The 22,789-nt window shown below is 53.1% G+C and overlaps 3 long non-coding RNA genes across 3 annotated transcripts; all 3 read left to right on the forward strand.

The window, feature by feature from the left end:
• Window positions 1–204: 204 nt before the first annotated feature.
• On the forward strand, window positions 205–1,765 carry LOC135408247 (uncharacterized). The gene is made up of 3 exons (XR_010427415.1): window positions 205–313; window positions 921–1,010; window positions 1,709–1,765. It is a non-coding gene; the product is annotated as an uncharacterized LOC135408247 (long non-coding RNA).
• Window positions 1,766–7,348: 5,583 nt separating this feature from the next.
• Window positions 7,349–9,060, forward strand: LOC135408249 (uncharacterized). The gene is made up of 3 exons (XR_010427417.1): window positions 7,349–7,565; window positions 8,171–8,260; window positions 8,958–9,060. It is a non-coding gene; the product is annotated as an uncharacterized LOC135408249 (long non-coding RNA).
• A 6,972-nt stretch (window positions 9,061–16,032) lies between these two features.
• LOC135408248 (uncharacterized) lies at window positions 16,033–18,495 on the forward strand. Its single transcript, XR_010427416.1, has 4 exons — window positions 16,033–16,245; window positions 16,851–16,940; window positions 17,638–17,746; window positions 18,273–18,495. It is a non-coding gene; the product is annotated as an uncharacterized LOC135408248 (long non-coding RNA).
• Window positions 18,496–22,789: the final 4,294 nt, after the last annotated feature.

Below are 22,789 nucleotides of genomic sequence, written 5' to 3' on the forward strand. Positions count from 1 at the left end.
ACTAGATCCCCCGCCCTCCCCGCCCCCCGTGTTAAGGATAAGGGTGACATTGCAACAGCCCCAGAAGGCCCCTCAGCCTCTGCCACTGCAGCAGGGAGGACGAGGGGCAGCCCCAGCACCCCCACACTGATGGGGCACTGCCTGGTTGGCCAAGGACAGTTGTGTCAGCAGCAATAAGGGCATGTCCCACCACCAGGAGGGGTATAAAACCAGGCTGTTTTGGGCAAAGCAGCATTCCCTGACCCCAAGGGCATCTGGAGCCAAGTGATTCCTGTTGGATTTGCTGCTGCCTGAACACCAAGACCTTCATCAGGTAGGTGACTGTGGGGTCTCTTTCTGGAAAGTTGCCCATTCAGATTCTCAGCTCAAAGCCCATCTGCAGCACAGATTCACCTAAAGGACAAACAGCTGGAAGTATCCAGATGTGCTCTTAGGCCATCCAGAGATGTCTGGGAAAGAGAATAAAACCTTTTTATGAGTCTAAGAGCTGAGAACATGTGGTACATGAAACTGAGCTTTCCTAAGTAGAGGAGAGCCTTGGAAAGGTGCCTGGATACTGCAGGAGGGACCTGAGAGCTTCTTTGTGGGCAAATAGAAACTTTCTTTGGCTTGAATGGGCAAGAATTGGGGTCAGGTGTGCAGTCTGTTCTCTGGGGAAAGCTAGGGAAGACCTTAGACAAAGTTATTGGAAAAGGATCAATCTTAGGTAATGGATTTCCCAGAGACTGAGACATGAGGAAACACTCCCAAGGTTTGCAAGGTGGCACAGACCTCAGAATTGTTCTTAAGAGAAAGGTAGAGGAAAGATCATGGGCTGTGTTCGGAGGCAGCCCCTCTGCAGTTTGGGGAACCCCAGTGCCCAGGCTTCTGCACCCCCTGGGGTCCTCCATGTCCTCCTTGCCTTGGTGTGCCCTCTGCAGCCCTGCGAAGACGTGGGAGTGGTGGATCAGCCATGAAGATCCTGTACCTGCTCTTCCCCTTGCTCCTCCTGCTGGTCCAGGGTGCTGCAGGTGAGAGGGAAAGAGGGGATTTAGGGGGAGGTCTGAGCCCCCATAACTGGAGTTTTCCATGGCCTTGGGATTGACCACATTACTTAGAGGGATGCAAATGTTGGGGGGGATTGAGGAAAATGGAGTTTTTCAAGTGAACTTCCAACAGATACAGATGTGGGGCGGGTGGAGCCCCTGGAAATAGAAGCCTGGCTTGTCCTCATGGTCAGGAAGGGGGTTGGTTTCAGGCTCCAACTCTGCACCCAGATGTTCCTCTTTAAGTGCCTGAAAGATGTCCCTTCTCATCTTGGGATGCATCCATCTCATTACCCCAAGGCATGATCCCTGCCAGGGCTGGGCAAGGACTTTCCCTCAGAGGTCACACCAATCTTGGCACAGCCAGGACAGGCATGTGGGATGGGAGGAGTCCCCTGCTTTCCAGCTGTGCTGGGGCAGGCAGTGTTGGCAATGCAGCTGGGCAGCCAGCAAGGCTCTTCTTCGACCTCATGCTGGTCCTTCCCACTCTCTGCTCTTGTGTGCACCCAATATAGGGGGGAAAAAGTCCTCCTTGCAATGGAAGATGTGTCTGTGGGGAGTTTTGAGCTGAGCCCATCTGTTGGCCTCAAATTCACGGGAAGTTTCAGCTGTCCTGCACAACACACAGCTCTCCCAGATTGTCACTGTAATTGTTCTCTGTGTGTCTTTGCCCATGGAAACAGGAGATCCAACTGAATGCAGACGGCGAGGGGGATACTGCACTTTTCGGAATTGCCCCTCTCTACAGTACCAATTGGATTCTGCTCAAAAGATACTCTCTGCTGCCTAAGGTAAGGACAAGAACCCTGGCTGAAAAAAGATTTTCCTCCTTTTTCCACAGAAAGATCTGTTAGAAATTTCTTTCTAGCTAATGCTTGATAAATAATCTCCTGCATTTATGGTCTGTGGGAGAGGCCCAAGAATGAAGGCAAAAGCCCTTGTGGGTTTGGACCAGACCAGAGTGGGGCTGCTGGAGCCCAGGTCAGCCAGTGTCTCCCAACTCACCTCCAGTGCAGGAGGCTCATTCAGGCTTTGCACAGGACTCACCAAAACCGCTAAAGAGTGAAGCATTTGCTGTCCTTGGGCAGCAACCCAGGACATGATCCAGGTTTTGCTGCATCTGCACAGACTTGAATCAGGGCTGTCCCCACTAAGATAACCCTGATCGAAACTGTCTGCATGAAGGACTGGGCCTCACCTGTGCTGAGCCTGAGTCTCCTGCACCACAGACTGGATGGTGCTTGTGGGGGGAGGTGGGAGAGAGTGGGAGGGAAAATTACAAGAGCTGATGTGCTTCTCTGCTTTCTTTGTACAGCCCCCGGGGTTAAGACCCTGAAGTGTCCAAGCAGGACGTCCCCCTCGCTTCTGGCTCCTGGAACCATCTCCCGATGTCCTTTCCCCTCCCTGCCTCTGCCATGCCCAGCTGCTGGCACAGCAGCAGCAGCAGCTGCTCCTGCTGGGTGCTGCTGGGCTGGAGACATCTCATCCCAGCTGTGGGGTCTGTGGGGCAGAGGCTGCTTTTCCCGGCTTGAATAAAGATGAGCAGTTTGGCATTGCAGGGCTGGGCCGTGTGTGCGTGTCCTTGGCATGGAGGCTGTGCTGTGCCTGCTGGCTGTGGGGGTGGCAAAGGTGGCTTGGTGTGAGGAGAAGCAGCTGGGATGCTGGGCTGACCAGTGTGTGTGTCCCTGGGGATGCTCGTGCCTGGCAGTGGAGTGGGGACACAGAGCCTGTCAGTGCCTGTTGGTGCAGGATGTTTGTTGTGGGAGTGATGGAGCAATTCTGCACATGGTCCCACTGGGAAGTGGGTGCCAGTGTCCTGCCAGTCACAGATGTCCCCTGTCCCTTACAACCCCAGGTTCATGTGAAGAGCTGTGCTTGGTGTATCCCTTGGGTGGGCATGGCCATGGTTGCCCACCAATGACATTGTCCCTGATGCTGCTCCTTGTCCTGTTCCTCTGTGCTCAGCCCTCCTTGCTGTGGGCAGTGCAGGAGCTGTGCTGCTCCACACCCTGTCCCACCAGGCAGGAGGAGGAGGAGGTCATACAGCTCCTGGGCCAGGTGACCTGTGAAAAAGGTCCCATTTTGGCCTGGAAATATCCAAATTTGCAATCCCACAGGGAATAAGCAGAGTGACCTGATATCTCTGCTCCATCTGGAGTCAATTTGCATTGATGTCAATCTGCTCCAACAAAGGCAGTGGCCCCTCCCGCTCTGGAAAGCAAAGCTCAGGCTTTGGGTTCTGAGTGGTTCAATACCTGTGTGTGTCCATGTCCATGGGAGGAACTGGTGACCCTGGCATGGTTCAGGGAAGGCTTTCCCTCCCAACAATCATTAATGTTGGAAAAGCCATCTAAGATCATTGAGTCCAAGCATCTAAACCTCACTTGTTGTTACTGGAGGCCATTTTCTCTGGCCCAAAAAACCTTCCACTACCATTGCTTTCTAGAACTGGAGAGCTTAGTGAGGGACGCTAAGATTGTCCCTGTCTTCTGTGGTTTTTCTTCCCCCTGTGCTCTCCTCTCCTGACACTGAGCCTGAGCAGTCACCAGAGCACCCTTCACCTCTGCAGAGCAAAGCTGTTCCCCAATCCCAGGGGCTCCTGCCCAGCCCTTGTGCCACAGGATGTGTTGCAGAAGGATAAGGGTGACATTGCAACAGCCCCAGAAGGCCCCTCAGCCTCTGCCACTGCAGCAGGGAGGGACGAGGGGCAGCCCCAGCACCCCCACACTGATGGGGCACTGCCTGGTTGGCCAAGGACAGTTGTGTCAGCAGCAATAAGGGCATGTCCCACCCACCAGGAGGGGTATAAAACCAGGCTGTTTTGGGCAAAGCAGCATTCCCTGACCCCAAGGGCATCTGGAGCCAAGTGATTCCTGTTGGATTTGCTGCTGCCTGAACACCAAGACCTTCATCAGGTAGGTGACTGTGGGGTCTCTTTCTGGAAAGTTGCCCATTCAGATTCTCAGCTCAAAGCCCATCTGCAGCACAGATTCACCTAAAGGACAAACAGCTGGAAGTATCCAGATGTGCTCTTAGGCCATCAGAGATGTCTGGGAAAGAGAATAAAACCTTTTTATGAGTCTAAGAGCTGAGAACATGTGGTACATGAAACTGAGCTTTCCTAAGTAGAGGAGAGCCTGGAAAGGTGCCTGGATACTGCAGGAGGGACCTGAGAGCTTCTTTGTGGGCAAATAGAAACTTTCTTTGGCTTGAATGGGCAAGAATTGGGGTCAGGTGTGCAGTCTGTTCTCTGGGGAAAGCCTAGGGAAGACCTTAGACAAAGTTATTGGAAAAGGATCATCTTAGGTAATGGATTTCCCAGAGACTGAGACATGAGGAAACACTCCCAAGGTTTGCAAGGTGGCACAGACCTCAGAATTGTTCTTAAGAGAAAGGTAGAGGAAAGATCATGGGCTGTGTTCGGAGGCAGCCCCTCTGCAGTTTGGGGAACCCCAGTGCCCAGGCTTCTGCACCCCCTGGGGTCCTCCATGTCCTCCTTGCCTTGGTGTGCCCTCTGCAGCCCTGCGAAGACGTGGGAGTGGTGGATCAGCCATGAAGATCCTGTACCTGCTCTTCCCCTTGCTCCTCCTGCTGGTCCAGGGTGCTGCAGGTGAGAGGGAAAGAGGGGATTTAGGGGGAGGTCTGAGCCCCCATAACTGGAGTTTTCCATGGCCTTGGGATTGACCACATTACTTAGAGGGATGCAAATGTTGGGGGGGATTGAGGAAAATGGAGTTTTTCAAGTGAACTTCCAACAGATACAGATGTGGGGCGGGTGGAGCCCCTGGAAATAGAAGCCTGGCTTGTCCTCATGGTCAGGAAGGGGGTTGGTTTCAGGCTCCAACTCTGCACCCAGATGTTCCTCTTTAAGTGCCTGAAAGATGTCCCTTCTCATCTTGGGATGCATCCATCTCATTACCCCAAGGCATGATCCCTGCCAGGGCTGGGCAAGGACTTTCCCTCAGAGGTCACACCAATCTTGGCACAGCCAGGACAGGCATGTGGGATGGGAGGAGTCCCCTGCTTTCCAGCTGTGCTGGGGCAGGCAGTGTTGGCAATGCAGCTGGGCAGCCAGCAAGGCTCTTCTTCGACCTCATGCTGGTCCTTCCCACTCTCTGCTCTTGTGTGCACCCAATATAGGGGGGAAAAGTCCTCCTTGCAATGGAAGATGTGTCTGTGGGGAGTTTTGAGCTGAGCCCATCTGTTGGCCTGAAATTCACGGGAAGTTTCAGCTGTCCTGCACAACACACAGCTCTCCCAGATTGTCACTGTAATTGTTCTCTGTGTGTCTTTGCCCATGGAAACAGGAGATCCAACTGAATGCAGACGGCGAGGGGGATACTGCACTTTTCGGAATTGCCCCTTCTCTACAGTACCAATTGGATTCTGCTCAAAAGATACTCTCTGCTGCCTAAGGTAAGGACAAGAACCCTGGCTGAAAAAAGATTTTCCTCCTTTTTCCACAGAAAGATCTGTTAGAAATTTCTTTCTAGCTAATGCTTGATAAATAATCTCCTGCATTTATGGTCTGTGGGAGAGGCCCAAGAATGAAGGCAAAAGCCCTTGTGGGTTTGGACCAGACCAGAGTGGGGCTGCTGGAGCCCCAGGTCAGCCAGTGTCTCCCAACTCACCTCCAGTGCCAGGAGGCTCATTCAGGCTTTGCACAGGACTCACCAAAACCGCTAAAGAGTGAAGCATTTGCTGTCCTTGGGCAGCAACCCAGGACATGATCCAGGTTTTGCTGCATCTGCACAGACTTGGAATCAGGGCTGTCCCCACTAAGATAACCCTGATCGAAACTGTCTGCATGAAGGACTGGGCCTCACCTGTGCTGAGCCTGAGTCTCCTGCACCACAGACTGGATGGTGCTTGTGGGGGAGGTGGGAGAGAGTGGGAGGGAAAATTACAAGAGCTGATGTGCTTCTCTGCTTTCTTTGTACAGCCCCCGGGGTTAAGACCCTGAAGTGTCCAAGCAGGACGTCCCCCTCGCTTCTGGCTCCTGGAACCATCTCCCGATGTCCTTTCCCCTCCCTGCCTCTGCCATGCCCAGCTGCTGGCACAGCAGCAGCAGCAGCTGCTCCTGCTGGGTGCTGCTGGGCTGGAGACATCTCATCCCAGCTGTGGGGTCTGTGGGGCAGAGGCTGCTTTTCCCAGCTTGAATAAAGATGAGCAGTTTGGCATTGCAGGGCTGGGCCGTGTGTGCGTGTCCTTGGCATGGAGGCTGTGCTGTGCCTGCTGGCTGTGGGGGTGGCAAAGGTGGCTTGGTGTGAGGAGAAGCAGCTGGGGATGCTGGGGCTGACCAGTGTGTGTGTCCCTGGGGATGCTCGTGCCTGGCAGTGGAGTGGGGACACAGAGCCTGTCAGTGCCTGTTGGTGCAGGATGTTTGTTGTGGGAGTGATGGAGCAATTCTGCACATGGTCCCACTGGGAAGTGGTGCCAGTGTCCTGCCAGTCACAGATGTCCCCTGTCCCTTACAACCCCAGGTTCATGTGAAGAGCTGTGCTTGGTGTATCCCTTGGGTGGGCATGGCCATGGTTGCCCACATGACATGTCCCTGATGCTGCTCCTTGTCCTGTTCCTCTGTGCTCAGCCCTCCTTGCTGTGGGCAGTGCAGGAGCTGTGCTGCTCCACACCCTGTCCCACCAGGCAGGAGGAGGAGGAGGTCATACAGCTCCTGGGCCAGGTGACCTGTGAAAAAGGTCCCATTTTGGCCTGGAAATATCCAAATTTGCAATCCCACAGGGAATAAGCAGAGTGACCTGATATCTCTGCTCCATCTGGAGTCAATTTGCATTGATGTCAATCTGCTCCAACAAAGGCAGTGGCCCCTCCCGCTCTGGAAAGCAAAGCTCAGGCTTTGGGTTCTGAGTGGTTCAATACCTGTGTGTGTCCATGTCCATGGGAGGAACTGGTGACCCTGGCATGGTTCAGGGAAGGCTTTCCCTCCCAACAATCATTAATGTTGGAAAAGCCATCTAAGATCATTGAGTCCAAGCATCTAAACCTCACTTGTTGTTACTGGAGGCCATTTTCTCTGGCCCAAAAAACCTTCCACTACCATTGCTTTCTAGAACTGGAGAGCTTAGTGAGGGACGCTAAGATTGTCCCTGTCTTCTGTGGTTTTTCTTCCCCCTGTGCTCTCCTCTCCTGACACTGAGCCTGAGCAGTCACCAGAGCACCCTTCACCTCTGCAGAGCAAAGCTGTTCCCCAATCCCAGGGGCTCCTGCCCAGCCCTTGTGCCACAGGATGTGTTGCAGAAGGATAAGGGTGACATTGCAACAGCCCCAGGAGGCCCCTCAGCCTCTGCCACTGCAGCAGGGAGGGACGAGGGGCAGCCCCAGCACCCCCACACTGATGGGGCACTGCCTGGTTGGCCAAGGACAGTTGTGTCAGCAGCAATAAGGGCATGTCCCACCCACCAGGAGGGGTATAAAACCAGGCTGTTTTGGGCAAAGCAGCATTCCCTGACCCCAAGGGCATCTGGAGCCAAGTGATTCCTGTTGGATTTGCTGCTGCCTGAACACCAAGACCTTCATCAGGTAGGTGACTGTGGGGTCTCTTTCTGGAAAGTTGCCCATTCAGATTCTCAGCTCAAAGCCCATCTGCAGCACAGATTCACCTAAAGGACAAACAGCTGGAAGTATCCAGATGTGCTCTTAGGCCATCAGAGATGTCTGGGAAAGAGAATAAAACCTTTTTATGAGTCTAAGAGCTGAGAACATGTGGTACATGAAACTGAGCTTTCCTAAGTAGAGGAGAGCCTGGAAAGGTGCCTGGATACTGCAGGAGGGACCTGAGAGCTTCTTTGTGGGCAAATAGAAACTTTCTTTGGCTTGAATGGGCAAGAATTGGGGTCAGGTGTGCAGTCTGTTCTCTGGGGAAAGCCTAGGGAAGACCTTAGACAAAGTTATTGGAAAAGGATCATCTTAGGTAATGGATTTCCCAGAGACTGAGACATGAGGAAACACTCCCAAGGTTTGCAAGGTGGCACAGACCTCAGAATTGTTCTTAAGAGAAAGGTAGAGGAAAGATCATGGGCTGTGTTCGGAGGCAGCCCCTCTGCAGTTTGGGGAACCCCAGTGCCCAGGCTTCTGCACCCCCTGGGGTCCTCCATGTCCTCCTTGCCTTGGTGTGCCCTCTGCAGCCCTGCGAAGACGTGGGAGTGGTGGATCAGCCATGAAGATCCTGTACCTGCTCTTCCCCTTGCTCCTCCTGCTGGTCCAGGGTGCTGCAGGTGAGAGGGAAAGAGGGGATTTAGGGGGAGGTCTGAGCCCCCATAACTGGAGTTTTCCATGGCCTTGGGATTGACCACATTACTTAGAGGGATGCAAATGTTGGGGGGGATTGAGGAAAATGGAGTTTTTCAAGTGAACTTCCAACAGATACAGATGTGGGGCGGGTGGAGCCCCTGGAAATAGAAGCCTGGCTTGTCCTCATGGTCAGGAAGGGGGTTGGTTTCAGGCTCCAACTCTGCACCCAGATGTTCCTCTTTAAGTGCCTGAAAGATGTCCCTTCTCATCTTGGGATGCATCCATCTCATTACCCCAAGGCATGATCCCTGCCAGGGCTGGGCAAGGACTTTCCCTCAGAGGTCACACCAATCTTGGCACAGCCAGGACAGGCATGTGGGATGGGAGGAGTCCCCTGCTTTCCAGCTGTGCTGGGGCAGGCAGTGTTGGCAATGCAGCTGGGCAGCCAGCAAGGCTCTTCTTCGACCTCATGCTGGTCCTTCCCACTCTCTGCTCTTGTGTGCACCCAATATAGGGGGGAAAAGTCCTCCTTGCAATGGAAGATGTGTCTGTGGGGAGTTTTGAGCTGAGCCCATCTGTTGGCCTGAAATTCACGGGAAGTTTCAGCTGTCCTGCACAACACACAGCTCTCCCAGATTGTCACTGTAATTGTTCTCTGTGTGTCTTTGCCCATGGAAACAGGAGATCCAACTGAATGCAGACGGCGAGGGGGATACTGCACTTTTCGGAATTGCCCCTTCTCTACAGTACCAATTGGATTCTGCTCAAAAGATACTCTCTGCTGCCTAAGGTAAGGACAAGAACCCTGGCTGAAAAAAGATTTTCCTCCTTTTTCCACAGAAAGATCTGTTAGAAATTTCTTTCTAGCTAATGCTTGATAAATAATCTCCTGCATTTATGGTCTGTGGGAGAGGCCCAAGAATGAAGGCAAAAGCCCTTGTGGGTTTGGACCAGACCAGAGTGGGGCTGCTGGAGCCCCAGGTCAGCCAGTGTCTCCCAACTCACCTCCAGTGCCAGGAGGCTCATTCAGGCTTTGCACAGGACTCACCAAAACCGCTAAAGAGTGAAGCATTTGCTGTCCTTGGGCAGCAACCCAGGACATGATCCAGGTTTTGCTGCATCTGCACAGACTTGGAATCAGGGCTGTCCCCACTAAGATAACCCTGATCGAAACTGTCTGCATGAAGGACTGGGCCTCACCTGTGCTGAGCCTGAGTCTCCTGCACCACAGACTGGATGGTGCTTGTGGGGGAGGTGGGAGAGAGTGGGAGGGAAAATTACAAGAGCTGATGTGCTTCTCTGCTTTCTTTGTACAGCCCCCGGGGTTAAGACCCTGAAGTGTCCAAGCAGGACGTCCCCCTCGCTTCTGGCTCCTGGAACCATCTCCCGATGTCCTTTCCCCTCCCTGCCTCTGCCATGCCCAGCTGCTGGCACAGCAGCAGCAGCAGCTGCTCCTGCTGGGTGCTGCTGGGCTGGAGACATCTCATCCCAGCTGTGGGGTCTGTGGGGCAGAGGCTGCTTTTCCCAGCTTGAATAAAGATGAGCAGTTTGGCATTGCAGGGCTGGGCCGTGTGTGCGTGTCCTTGGCATGGAGGCTGTGCTGTGCCTGCTGGCTGTGGGGGTGGCAAAGGTGGCTTGGTGTGAGGAGAAGCAGCTGGGGATGCTGGGGCTGACCAGTGTGTGTGTCCCTGGGGATGCTCGTGACTGGCAGTGGAGTGGGGACACAGAGCCTGTCAGTGCCTGTTGGTGCAGGATGTTTGTTGTGGGGGTGATGGAGCAATTCTGCACATGGTCCCACTGGGAAGTGGTGCCAGTGTCCTGCCAGTCACAGATGTCCCCTGTCCCTTACAACCCCAGGTTCATGTGAAGAGCTGTGCTTGGTGTATCCCTTGGGTGGGCATGGCCATGGTTGCCCACATGACATGTCCCTGATGCTGCTCCTTGTCCTGTTCCTCTGTGCTCAGCCCTCCTTGCTGTGGGCAGTGCAGGAGCTGTGCTGCTCCACACCCTGTCCCACCAGGCAGGAGGAGGAGGAGGTCATACAGCTCCTGGGCCAGGTGACCTGTGAAAAAGGTCCCATTTTGGCCTGGAAATATCCAAATTTGCAATCCCACAGGGAATAAGCAGAGTGACCTGATATCTCTGCTCCATCTGGAGTCAATTTGCATTGACGTCAATCTGCTCCAACAAAGGCAGTGGCCCCTCCCGCTCTGGAAAGCAAAGCTCAGGCTTTGGGTTCTGAGTGGTTCAATACCTGTGTGTGTCCATGTCCATGGGAGGAACTGGTGACCCTGGCATGGTTCAGGGAAGGCTTTCCCTCCCAACAATCATTAATGTTGGAAAAGCCATCTAAGATCATTGAGTCCAAGCATCTAAACCTCACTTGTTGTTACTGGAGGCCATTTTCTCTGGCCCAAAAAACCTTCCACTACCATTGCTTTCTAGAACTGGAGAGCTTAGTGAGGGACGCTAAGATTGTCCCTGTCTTCTGTGGTTTTTCTTCCCCCTGTGCTCTCCTCTCCTGACACTGAGCCTGAGCAGTCACCAGAGCACCCTTCACCTCTGCAGAGCAAAGCTGTTCCCCAATCCCAGGGGCTCCTGCCCAGCCCTTGTGCCACAGGATGTGTTGCAGAAGGATAAGGGTGACATTGCAACAGCCCCAGAAGGCCCCTCAGCCTCTGCCACTGCAGCAGGGAGGGACGAGGGGCAGCCCCAGCACCCCCACACTGATGGGGCACTGCCTGGTTGGCCAAGGACAGTTGTGTCAGCAGCAATAAGGGCATGTCCCACCCACCAGGAGGGGTATAAAACCAGGCTGTTTTGGGCAAAGCAGCATTCCCTGACCCCAAGGGCATCTGGAGCCAAGTGATTCCTGTTGGATTTGCTGCTGCCTGAACACCAAGACCTTCATCAGGTAGGTGACTGTGGGGTCTCATTCTGAAACCTCCCCATTCAGATTCTCAGCTCAAAGCCCATCTGCACAGACTCATCTAAAGGACAAACAGCTGGAAGTATCCAGGTGTATTCTTAGCCCATCAGAGATGGGAAAAAGAAGAAAAGCCTTCATATGAGTCTAAGAGCCCAGTATATGTGGAAGGTGAAACTAAGCTTTTCTAAGTAGAGGAGAGACTGGAAATGCGCCTTGATGCTGCAGGAGGGAGCTCAGAGCTTCTTTCTTGGGGAAGTAGGACTTGGCTTGGCAAAGTAAGGAAACACTTTTCCCACTGCAGTAAAGTGCTTTCCCATCATTTCAGGCTTTCAGTAACTCCAAAGGTTGATTTCTGTTTCCATTTCTGGGCACCAAGACACTTTCCTGTCCTCTGGTTCATCTCTGGATCGGGGCTGCATGAGGCAGGGGTGGCAAGTGTGGGGCTGGGGAGTGTCTTTGATGGGAATCCTGGGACTGCTCTGGAGTTGGGGATGGGCACGGTGAGCTGGGAGGACTTTCCTGATCGCAGGGAAGAAGAAGTGATTGGGCAGAGTGTTTAGGGCCTGGGTTTGATCCATGAAGCCTAAGGGAGTAAAAGATCTTTAGTTCTATAGCGAAAGTCTGTGGAAGATCTTGGGAAAAATCTTTGGGAAAGGATCATCCTCACTGCTTTGGTGTCCCCTCTGCAGCCCTGTAAAGAGCCAGGAGAGGTGGATCAGCCATGAAGATCCTGTACCTGCTCTTCCCCTTGCTCCTCCTGTTGGTGCAGAATGTTGAAGGTGAGAGGGGAAGAGGAGAGGTGGGGAAACGTGATCCTCCATCATTGTGGCTTTCCATGTTGTTACGACCCGCCCCAGGAAAAGGGGAGAGGGGGTAACTCAGGTTTTTATCAATAATTCCCTTGGGGTGCATTAAAGTAAAACGACACTAAATAATCGGTGTCTGAAAACATATAGTGGCAAGGTTTATTTTAACAATTCTGTATCAACAGGCATGCTAGCAGTTTGGGTGCTGTCATACAACAATATGACACAGAGATAACCTTTGGGGGGGGGGGAGAAAATGCATAGGGGAGAGAAAGGCAGGATAAGAGCAAGGGAGAGTAAGGGAAAGGAAAGCTGAGAGTGGACAGATGTCTATAGTCACCGCCCACGGGGTCCAGCGATGCTTCCATGTCTGTCAGTTGAAGTGGTGGCCTTGATCTGCTGGGGGTGAAGGAGGGAAGCCCCCATACTCCAACAAGTTATGAGTTCTATCCATGGTTAGTGTCACGGGCCATGCCTCGAGCCTCCAACATCTCCTAGGTCTGTGTGCTGAGGGGTTTTTTTGTGTCTCGCCTGGTTCCCGCCTTTCAAGATTAGCAGAGGGAGGGAGGGGCCTGATTGCTCATCAGATGTATCAACAGTCAAAAGCTCCCAAGCTCAGCTCTTGCCTTTCAGGGCTTCACACCTTCAGCACTGGAGGGAGGGAGGGGCCTGACTGCTCATCAGAGGTATCATGCAAGTCAAAAGCCTGCAAAAGTCTCCTAGAATGCATAAATCATTAACCATTTCAGTCTCTGACACATGTCCCACCAAGTGACCATGTTAGTTGGAGGGATGCAAAGGTTAGCGGGGCTTGACATGTTATTCGAGTAACCATCCAATAGCACACAGATTTGGGAGGGAGAGAATCCTTGAAGGTAGAAGCCTGGCTTCTCCTGTGCCTCAGGACACGGTTTGATTTCAGGCTTCAACTCTGCACCCACATGTTCCTTTTCCAGTGTCTCTTGCCCTGTACAGGGATGGGAGAGAGACCCAAAACTGTTTGGATTGGTGGGTTGCCTGGGGCACAAAGCTGTCCCTTCTCATCTAGTGCTGCATCAACCGTGTGTCCCAAAACCTCATTACCTCAAGGCAAGATCCCTGCCAAGGCTGGGCAAGGACTTTCCCTCAGAGGTCACACCAATCATGGCACAGCCAGGACAGGCATGTGGGATGGGAGGAGTTCCCTGCTTCCCAGCTGTGCTGGGGCAGGCAGTGTTGGCAATGCAGCTGAGGAGCCAGCAAGACTCTTCCTTGACCTCATGCTGGTCCTTCCCACTCTCTGCTTTTGTGTGCAAAATTTAGGGGGAAAGAGTCCTTCTAGGTGAGACATGTTGTTCTTGAAGCTGTGTCTGTGGGGAGTTTTGAGCTGAGCCCATCTACTGGTCTGAGATTCATGGGGAGTGTCAGCCTTTCTGCAAACCTACACAGCTCTCCCAGACTGTTGCTTTAGTTGTTCTCTGTGTGTCTTTCCCCACGGAAACAGGAATTAAAAATGCGTGCCAGCTCCTAGGGGGATACTGCACTTTTTGGAAGTGCAAGTCCGGTACAAGATTTATTGGACACTGTTCAGCATTCACCATTTGCTGTGAACGGTAAGGTCTGGATTCCTGGGTGAGGAAAATTTCCTTCTTTGTCCATAGGAACAACTGTTAAAGCTTTCTTTCTCAACAATGCCTCATAAATACTCTCCTGCCTTTCTGATTTGTGACAGATGCCCAAGAATGAAGGCAAAAGCCCTGGTGGGTTTGGCCCTGCCCTGAGAGGGGCTGCAGGAGCCCCAGGACAGGCAGCACCTCCCCACTGTCCTGCAGTGCTAGGAGGGTCCTTCAGGCTTTGCAGAGGACTCGCCCAAGGCACCAAAGAGTGAAGCATTTACTGTCCTTGGGCAGCATCTCTTAATGGAAACATCCTTTCCAACCCTCCAGGAGCCAACTCGGGCAGCCACACTCACACCACTGAGCTGGGACCGAAGCCCCTTTGCAGTGAGTGGCCCCAGTGAACCCACGGATGCCCAGCTTGACTCCCTGCACACCCCACAGCCACACAGGCAGACAAGATTCTTTCGCAGCTCAACCCCAGGTTTCCCAGAGCAAAGTCTCAGATGTCTGCATCCTCCTTGCAATAATTTAATCAGCGTGTAACAACAGAGGAACATCTCAAACTGGTGCCTCTGAAGCTGTGAACCCAACAAAGGAAATACTGTGTTTTACACCATCCGAGTCTAAGTGAGTCAGATTCTGGGGTCAGTAGCTCCTACCATGTCACTGAGTGTCCTGACACCTGCCTGTGCCAGAGGTGCCTGGGCCCTTTGTTAAGCAAAAGATGGGCAGTTCATGGCCTCTTGCCTGTGGCTCCCACAAGCCAGAGCTCAATTTATAGCTGCACCCTCAGTTCCCTGCACTGCACGTGCTCCTGCACAGACTGAGAACATGATCCAGGTTTTGCTGCATCTGCACAGACTGGGAGTCAGGGCTGTCACCACTAAGATAACCCAGGTCCAAACTGTCTGCACAATGGACCTTCACTGAGCCTGAGTCTCCTGCACCACAGACTGGATGGTCCTTGCAGGCGAGGTGGGAGAGAGTTGGAGGAAAAGTTACAAGAGATAATGTGCTTGTCTGCTGTCTTCTTACAGTGTGCGGGGTTGAGACCCTGAAATGTCCCAGCAGGATGTCCCCCTCGCTTCTGGGCTCCTGGAACCATCTCCTGAGGTCTTCTCCCCTCCCTGCCTCTGCCATGCCCAGCTGCTGGGACAACAGCAGCAGCAGCTGCTCCTGCTGGGTGCTGCTGGGCTGGAGACATCTCGTCCCAGCTGTGGGGTCTGTGGGGCAGAGGCTGCTTTTCCCGGCTTGAATAAAGATGAGCAGTTTGGCATTGCAGGGCTGGGCCGTGTGTGCGTGTCCTTGGCATGGAGGCTGTGCTGTGCCTGCTGGCTGTGGGGGTGGCAAAGGTGGCTTGGTGTGAGGAGAAGCAGCTGGGGATGCTGGGGCTGACCAGTGTGTGTGTCCCTGGGGATGCTCGTGCCTGGCAGTGGAGTGGGGACACAGAGCCTGTCAGTGCCTGTTGGTGCAGGATGTTTGTTGTGGGGGTGATGGAGCAATTCTGCACATGGTCCCACTGGGAAGTGGTGCCAGTGTCCTGCCAGTCACAGATGTCCCCTGTCCCTTACAACCCCAGGTTCATGTGAAGAGCTGTGCTTGGTGTATCCCTTGGGTGGGCATGGCCATGGTTGCCCACATGACATGTCCCTGATGCTGCTCCTTGTCCTGTTCCTCTGTGCTCAGCCCTCCTTGCTGTGGGCAGTGCAGGAGCTGTGCTGCTCCACACCCTGTCCCACCAGGCAGGAGGAGGAGGAGGTCATACAGCTCCTGGGCCAGGTGACCTGTGAAAAAGGTCCCATTTTGGCCTGGAAATATCCAAATTTGCAATCCCACAGGGAATAAGCAGAGTGACCTGATATCTCTGCTCCATCTGGAGTCAATCTGCATTGACATCAATCTGCTCCAACAAAGGCAGTGGCCCCTCCCGCTCTGGAAAGCAAAGCTCAGGCTTTGGGTTCTGAGTGGTTCAATACCTGTGTGTGTCCATGTCCATGGGAGGAACTGGTGACCCTGGCATGGTTCAGGGAAGGCTTTCCCTCCCAACAATCATTAATGTTGGAAAAGCCATCTAAGATCATTGAGTCCAAGCATCTAAACCTCACTTGTTGTTACTGGAGGCCATTTTCTCTGGCCCAAAAAACCTTCCACTACCATTGCTTTCTAGAACTGGAGAGTTTAGTGAGGGACGCTAAGATTGTCCCTGTCTTCTGTGGTTTTTCTTCCCCCTGTGCTCTCCTCTCCTGACACTGAGCCTGAGCAGTCACCAGAGCACCCTTCACCTCTGCAGAGCAAAGCTGTTCCCCAATCCCAGGGGCTCCTGCCCAGCCCTTGTGCCACAGGATGTGTTGCAGAAGGATAAGGGTGACATTGCAACAGCCCCAGGAGGCCCCTCAGCCTCTGCCACTGCAGCAGGGAGGGACGAGGGGCAGCCCCAGCACCCCCACACTGATGGGGCACTGCCTGGTTGGCCAAGGACAGTTGTGTCAGCAGCAATAAGGGCATGTCCCACCCACCAGGAGGGGTATAAAACCAGGCTGGTTTAGGCAAAGCAGCATTCCCTGACCCCAAGGGCATCTGGAGCCAAGTGATTCCTGTTGGATTTGCTGCTGCCTGAACACCAAGACCTTCATCAGGTAGGTGACTGTGGGGTCTCTTTCTGGAAAGTTGCCCATTCAGATTCTCAGCTCAAAGCCCATCTGCAGCACAGATTCACCTAAAGGACAAACAGCTGGAAGTATCCAGATGTGCTCTTAGGCCATCAGAGATGTCTGGGAAAGAGAATAAAACCTTTTTATGAGTCTAAGAGCTGAGAACATGTGGTACATGAAACTGAGCTTTCCTAAGTAGAGGAGAGCCTGGAAAGGTGCCTGGATACTGCAGGAGGGACCTGAGAGCTTCTTTGTGGGCAAATAGAAACTTTCTTTGGCTTGAATGGGCAAGAATTGGGGTCAGGTGTGCAGTCTGTTCTCTGGGGAAAGCCTAGGGAAGACCTTAGACAAAGTTATTGGAAAAGGATCATCTTAGGTAATGGATTTCCCAGAGACTGAGACATGAGGAAACACTCCCAAGGTTTGCAAGGTGGCACAGACCTCAGAATTGTTCTTAAGAGAAAGGTAGAGGAAAGATCATGGGCTGTGTTCGGAGGCAGCCCCTCTGCAGTTTGGGGAACCCCAGTGCCCAGGCTTCTGCACCCCCTGGGGTCCTCCATGTCCTCCTTGCCTTGGTGTGCCCTCTGCAGCCCTGCGAAGACGTGGGAGTGGTGGATCAGCCATGAAGATCCTGTACCTGCTCTTCCCCTTGCTCCTCCTGCTGGTCCAGGGTGCTGCAGGTGAGAGGGAAAGAGGGGATTTAGGGGGAGGTCTGAGCCCCCATAACTGGAGTTTTCCATGGCCTTGGGATTGACCACATTACTTAGAGGGATGCAAATGTTGGGGGGGATTGAGGAAAATGGAGTTTTTCAAGTGAACTTCCAACAGATACAGATGTGGGGCGGGTGGAGCCCCTGGAAATAGAAGCCTGGCTTGTCCTCATGGTCAGGAAGGGGGTTGGTTTCAGGCTCCAACTCTGCACCCAGATGTTCCTCTTTAAGTGCCTGAAAGATGTCCCTTCTCATCTTGGGATGCATCCATCTCATTACCCCAAGGCATGATCCCTGCCAGGGCTGGGCAAGGACTTTCCCTCAGAGGTCACACCAATCATGGCACAGCCAGGACAGGCATGTGGGATGGGAGGAGTCCCCTGCTTTCCAGCTGTGCTGGGGCAGGCAGTGTTGGCAATGCAGCTGGGCAGCCAGCAAGGCTCTTCTTCGACCTCATGCTGGTCCTTCCCACTCTCTGCTCTTGTGTGCACCCAATATAGGGGGGAAAAGTCCTCCTTGCAATGGAAGATGTGTCTGTGGGGAGTTTTGAGCTGAGCCCATCTGTTGGCCTGAAATTCACGGGAAGTTTCAGCTGTCCTGCACAACACACAGCTCTCCCAGATTGTCACTGTAATTGTTCTCTGTGTGTCTTTGCCCATGGAAACAGGAGATCCAACTGAATGCAGACGGCGAGGGGGATACTGCACTTTTCGGAATTGCCCCTTCTCTACAGTACCAATTGGATTCTGCTCAAAAGATACTCTCTGCTGCCTAAGGTAAGGACAAGAACCCTGGCTGAAAAAAGATTTTCCTCCTTTTTCCACAGAAAGATCTGTTAGAAATTTCTTTCTAGCTAATGCTTGATAAATAATCTCCTGCATTTATGGTCTGTGGGAGAGGCCCAAGAATGAAGGCAAAAGCCCTTGTGGGTTTGGACCAGACCAGAGTGGGGCTGCAGGAGCTCCAGGTCAGCCAGTGTCTCCCAACTCACCTCCAGTGCCAGGAGGCTCCTTCAGGCTTTGCACAGGACTCACCAAAACCGCTAAAGAGTGAAGCATTTGCTGTCCTTGGGCAGCAACCCAGGACATGATCCAGGTTTTGCTGCATCTGCACAGACTTGGAATCAGGGCTGTCCCCACTAAGATAACCCTGATCGAAACTGTCTGCATGAAGGACTGGGCCTCACCTGTGCTGAGCCTGAGTCTCCTGCACCACAGACTGGATGGTGCTTGTGGGGGAGGTGGGAGAGAGTGGGAGGGAAAATTACAAGAGCTGATGTGCTTCTCTGCTTTCTTTGTACAGCCCCCGGGGTTGAGACCCTGAAGTGTCCAAGCAGGACGTCCCCCTCGCTTCTGGCTCCTGGAACCATCTCCCGATGTCCTTTCCCCTCCCTGCCTCTGCCATGCCCAGCTGCTGGCACAGCAGCAGCAGCAGCTGCTCCTGCTGGGTGCTGCTGGGCTGGAGACATCTCAACCCAGCCGTGGGGTCTGTGGGGCAGAGGCTGCTTTTCCCGGCTTGAATAAAGATGAGCAGTTTGGCATTGCAGGGCTGGGCCGTGTGTGCGTGTCCTTGGCATGGAGGCTGTGCTGTGCCTGCTGGCTGTGGGGGTGGCAAAGGTGGCTTGGTGTGAGGAGAAGCAGCTGGGGATGCTGGGGCTGACCAGTGTGTGTGTCCCTGGGGATGCTCGTGCCTGGCAGTGGAGTGGGGACACAGAGCCTGTCAGTGCCTGTTGGTGCAGGATGTTTGTTGTGGGAGTGATGGAGCTGCCCTGCAGACGCTCCCTTTGAGAAGTGGGACCTGTGTCCTGGTCCTGCCAGTCACAGGTGTCCCTTGTCCCTGACAAGCACAGTATGACTAAACCATGTCCCCAGTTCCATATCTACGTGATTTTGAATGCCCCCAGGGATGGGGACTCCACAATACCCTGGACAACTGTGCCAGTTCCTGACCACACTTTTGGTGAAGAAATTGTTCCTAAGGCCTGAACTAAACCTCCCGGGTGTAATTGAGGCCATTTCCTCTGCTCCTGTCACTTGTTCCCTGGGAGAAGGGACTGATCTCAAAAAAGATTCCACTGCCATTGCTTTCCAGAAATGGAGAGTTTACTGAGGGACTTTCAGATCAGCCCTTTCTGCTGCGGCCTTTCATCTCCCTGTGCTCTCCTGTCCTGACACTGACCCTGAGCAGTCACCACGAGCACCCTTCACCTCTGCAGAGCAAAGCTCTTCCTCCATTCCAGGCAGCTCCTGCCCAGCTTGTGTGTCACAGGATGTGTTGGAGGAGGATAATGGTGACATTGCAACAGCCCCAGCAGGCCCCTCAGCCTCTGCCACTGCAGCAGGGAGGGACGAGGGGCAGCCCCAGCACCCCCACACTGATGGGGCACTGCCTGCTTGGCCAAGGGCAGTTGTGTCAACAGCAATAAGGGCATGTCCCACCCACCAGGAGGGGTATAAAAACAGGCTGTTTTAGGCAAAGCAGCATTCCCTGACCCCAAGGGCATCTGGAGCCAAGTGATTCCTGTTGGATTTGCTGCTGCCTGAACACCAAGATCTTCATCAGGTAGGTGACTGTGGGGTCTCATTCTGAAACCTCCCCATTCAGATTCTCAGCTCAAAGCCTATCTGCACAGACTCATCTAAAGGACAAACAGCTGGAAGTATCCAGGTGTATTCTTAGCCCATCAGAGATGGGAAAAAGAAGAAAAGCCTTCATATGAGTCTAAGAGCCCAGTATATGTGGAAGGTGAAACTAAGCTTTTCTAAGTAGAGGAGAGACTGGAAATGCGCCTTGTTGCTGCAGGAGGGAGCTCAGAGCTTCTTTCTTGGGGAAGTAGGACTTGGCTTGGCAAAGTAAGGAAACACTTTTCCCACTGCAGTAAAGTGCTTTCCCATCATTTCAGGCTTTCAGTAACTCCAAAGGTTGATTTCTGTTTCCATTTCTGGGCACCAAGACACTTTCCTGTCCTCTGGTTCATCTCTGGATCGGGGCTGCATGAGGCAGGGGTGGCAAGTGTGGGGCTGGGGAGTGTCTTTGATGGGAATCCTGGGACTGCTCTGGAGTTGGGGATGGGCACGGTGAGCTGGGAGGACTTTCCTGATCGCAGGGAAGAAGAAGTGATTGGGCAGAGTGTTTAGGGCCTGGGTTTGATCCATGAAGCCTAAGGGAGTAAAAGATCTTTAGTTCTATAGCGAAAGTCTGTGGAAGATCTTGGGAAAAATCTTTGGGAAAGGATCATCCTCACTGCTTTGGTGTCCCCTCTGCAGCCCTGTAAAGAGCCAGGAGAGGTGGATCAGCCATGAAGATCCTGTACCTGCTCTTCCCCTTGCTCCTCCTGTTGGTGCAGAATGTTGAAGGTGAGAGGGGAAGAGGAGAGGTGGGGAAACGTGATCCTCCATCATTGTGGCTTTCCATGTTGTTACGACCCGCCCCAGGAAAAGGGGAGAGGGGGTAACTCAGGTTTTTATCAATAATTCCCTTGGGGTGGATTAAAGTAAAACGACACTAAATAATCGGTGTCTGAAAACATATAGTGGCAAGGTTTATTTTAACAATTCTGTATCAACAGGCATGCTAGCAGTTTGGGTGCTGTCATACAACAATATGACACAGAGATAACCTTTGGGGGGGGGGGGAAGAAAATGCATAGGGGAGAGAAAGGCAGGATAAGAGCAAGGGAGAGTAAGGGAAAGGAAAGCTGAGAGTGGACAGATGTCTATAGTCACCGCCCACGGGGTCCAGCGATGCTTCCATGTCTGTCAGTTGAAGTGGTGGCCTTGATCTGCTGGGGGTGAAGGAGGGAAGCCCCCATACTCCAACAAGTTATGAGTTCTATCCATGGTTAGTGTCACGGGCCATGCCTCGAGCCTCCAACATCTCCTAGGTCTGTGTGCTGAGGGGTTTTTTTGTGTCTCGCCTGGTTCCCGCCTTTCAAGATTAGCAGAGGGAGGGAGGGGCCTGATTGCTCATCAGATGTATCAACAGTCAAAAGCCCCCAAGCTCAGCTCTTGCCTTTCCAGGGCTTCACACCTTCAGCACTGGAGGGACGGAGGGGCCTGACTGCTCATCAGAGGTATCATGCAAGTCAAAAGCCTGCAAAAGTCTCCTAGAATGCATAAATCATTAACCATTTCAGTCTCTGACACATGTCCCACCAAGTGACCATGTTAGTTGGAGGGATGCAAAGGTTAGCGGGGCTTGACATGTTATTCGAGTAACCATCCAATAGCACACAGATTTGGGAGGGAGAGAATCCTTGAAGGTAGAAGCCTGGCTTCTCCTGTGCCTCAGGACACGGTTTGATTTCAGGCTTCAACTCTGCACCCACATGTTCCTTTTCCAGTGTCTCTTGCCCTGTACAGGGATGGGAGAGAGACCCAAAACTGTTTGGATTGGTGGGTTGCCTGGGGCACAAAGCTGTCCCTTCTCATCTAGTGCTGCATCAACCGTGTGTCCCAAAACCTCATTACCTCAAGGCAAGATCCCTGCCAAGGCTGGGCAAGGACTTTCCCTCAGAGGTCACACCAATCATGGCACAGCCAGGACAGGCATGTGGGATGGGGGGAGTTCCCTGCTTCCCAGCTGTGCTGGGGCAGGCAGTGTTGGCAATGCAGCTGAGGAGCCAGCAAGACTCTTCCTTGACCTCATGCTGGTCCTTCCCACTCTCTGCTTTTGTGTGCAAAATTTAGGGGGAAAGAGTCCTTCTAGGTGAGACATGTTGCTCTTGAAGCTGTGTCTGTGGGGAGTTTTGAGCTGAGCCCATCTACTGGTCTGAGATTCATGGGGAGTGTCAGCCTTTCTGCAAACCTACACAGCTCTCCCAGACTGTTGCTTTAGTTGTTCTCTGTGTGTCTTTCCCCACGGAAACAGGAATTAAAAATGCGTGCCAGCTCCTAGGGGGATACTGCACTTTTTGGAAGTGCAAGTCCGGTACAAGATTTATTGGACACTGTTCAGCATTCACCATTTGCTGTGAACGGTAAGGTCTGGATTCCTGGGTGAGGAAAATTTCCTTCTTTGTCCATAGGAACAACTGTTAAAGCTTTCTTTCTCAACAATGCCTCATAAATACTCTCCTGCCTTTCTGATTTGTGACAGATGCCCAAGAATGAAGGCAAAAGCCCTGGTGGGTTTGGCCCTGCCCTGAGAGGGGCTGCAGGAGCCCCAGGACAGGCAGCACCTCCCCACTGTCCTGCAGTGCTAGGAGGGTCCTTCAGGCTTTGCAGAGGACTCGCCCAAGGCACCAAAGAGTGAAGCATTTACTGTCCTTGGGCAGCATCTCTTAATGGAAACATCCTTTCCAACCCTCCAGGAGCCAACTCGGGCAGCCACACTCACACCACTGAGCTGGGACCGAAGCCCCTTTGCAGTGAGTGGCCCCAGTGAACCCACGGATGCCCAGCTTGACTCCCTGCACACCCCACAGCCACACAGGCAGACAAGATTCTTTCGCAGCTCAACCCCAGGTTTCCCAGAGCAAAGTCTCAGATGTCTGCATCCTCCTTGCAATAATTTAATCAGCGTGTAACAACAGAGGAACATCTCAAACTGGTGCCTCTGAAGCTGTGAACCCAACAAAGGAAATACTGTGTTTTACACCATCCGAGTCTAAGTGAGTCAGATTCTGGGGTCAGTAGCTCCTACCATGTCACTGAGTGTCCTGACACCTGCCTGTGCCAGAGGTGCCTGGGCCCTTTGTTAAGCAAAAGATGGGCAGTTCATGGCCTCTTGCCTGTGGCTCCCACAAGCCAGAGCTCAATTTATAGCTGCACCCTCAGTTCCCTGCACTGCACGTGCTCCTGCACAGACTGAGAACATGA

This window comes from Pseudopipra pipra, unplaced genomic scaffold (assembly GCF_036250125.1).
Source record: "Pseudopipra pipra isolate bDixPip1 unplaced genomic scaffold, bDixPip1.hap1 HAP1_SCAFFOLD_269, whole genome shotgun sequence".
Taxonomy (NCBI): domain Eukaryota; kingdom Metazoa; phylum Chordata; class Aves; order Passeriformes; family Pipridae; genus Pseudopipra; species Pseudopipra pipra.